This window comes from Propithecus coquereli, unplaced genomic scaffold, assembly GCF_000956105.1.
Source record: "Propithecus coquereli isolate 6110/MARCELLA unplaced genomic scaffold, Pcoq_1.0 Scaffold316, whole genome shotgun sequence".
NCBI classification, from domain to species: domain Eukaryota; kingdom Metazoa; phylum Chordata; class Mammalia; order Primates; family Indriidae; genus Propithecus; species Propithecus coquereli.
This window is the reverse complement of record NW_012148797.1, coordinates 2,260,659-2,261,419: the sequence shown is the minus strand read 5'-3', so window position 1 is coordinate 2,261,419 and position 761 is coordinate 2,260,659. Positions and strand designations below refer to the sequence as shown.

The 761-nt window shown below is 35.5% G+C and overlaps 1 protein-coding gene across 1 annotated transcript in view; it reads right to left on the bottom strand.

The window, feature by feature from the left end:
• The window catches only part of STAB2 (stabilin 2), a 168,907-nt gene that overhangs the window by 46,680 nt on the left and 121,466 nt on the right, over positions 1 to 761 (bottom strand). The window lies entirely within an intron of this gene.

Genomic DNA, 761 nt, shown 5'->3' with positions numbered 1-761 from the left:
AGTTGGGGCAGTCGACTACATCCTTCCAAAATGTCAATGTCATCAGAGACAAAGCAGGGCTGAGGGACTGTCCCAGATGAAAGGGGACTAAAGAGTAATGACAACTAAATGCAATATCTGACTCTAGACTGGACCCTGCACTGAAGGAAGTACTGTTGGAAAAAAAATGTTATTGGGGCAACTGACAAAATTAGAATACAAATGATAATTAGATAAAAGTATTATATCAGTAATCAGTTTACTGAGCTTGATAACTGTGCCGTGGTTATGTCAGAGGCTGTCCTTATTCTTAGGAGATACACACTCAAGTATTTAGGGATAAAGAGAATATAATATGCATAGCTTACTCTCAAATAATTTAGAAAAAATATGTAGATTTACAAAGAGAACAAATGAAGCAACTGGGGCAAAATGTTAAAAAGTGAATGTAGGTAAAGAACCATGTGGGTCTTTTTTGTACTATTCTGGCAACTTTTCTGAATGAATCTTTTTTTCCAAGTCAAAAGTTAAATTCTGGCAACTTACTATGATATGCCTTTATGGTAGAACAGTGTGTGGCCATTAAAGTAATGAATCAGAGGTATACTTATTTTTAGGGAGAGTTGTTCTATCATATTGCTAAGATCATAAGCGCCATGTATCATGAAATGCCATTTTTATTAAAACAATACATGTCTACGTAGCAAAATGGGGTCATATGACAATAACAGTGTTGTCTCCAGAATTTTTTCCCCAGCCTATATGCCTTCTTTTTCCAGAGT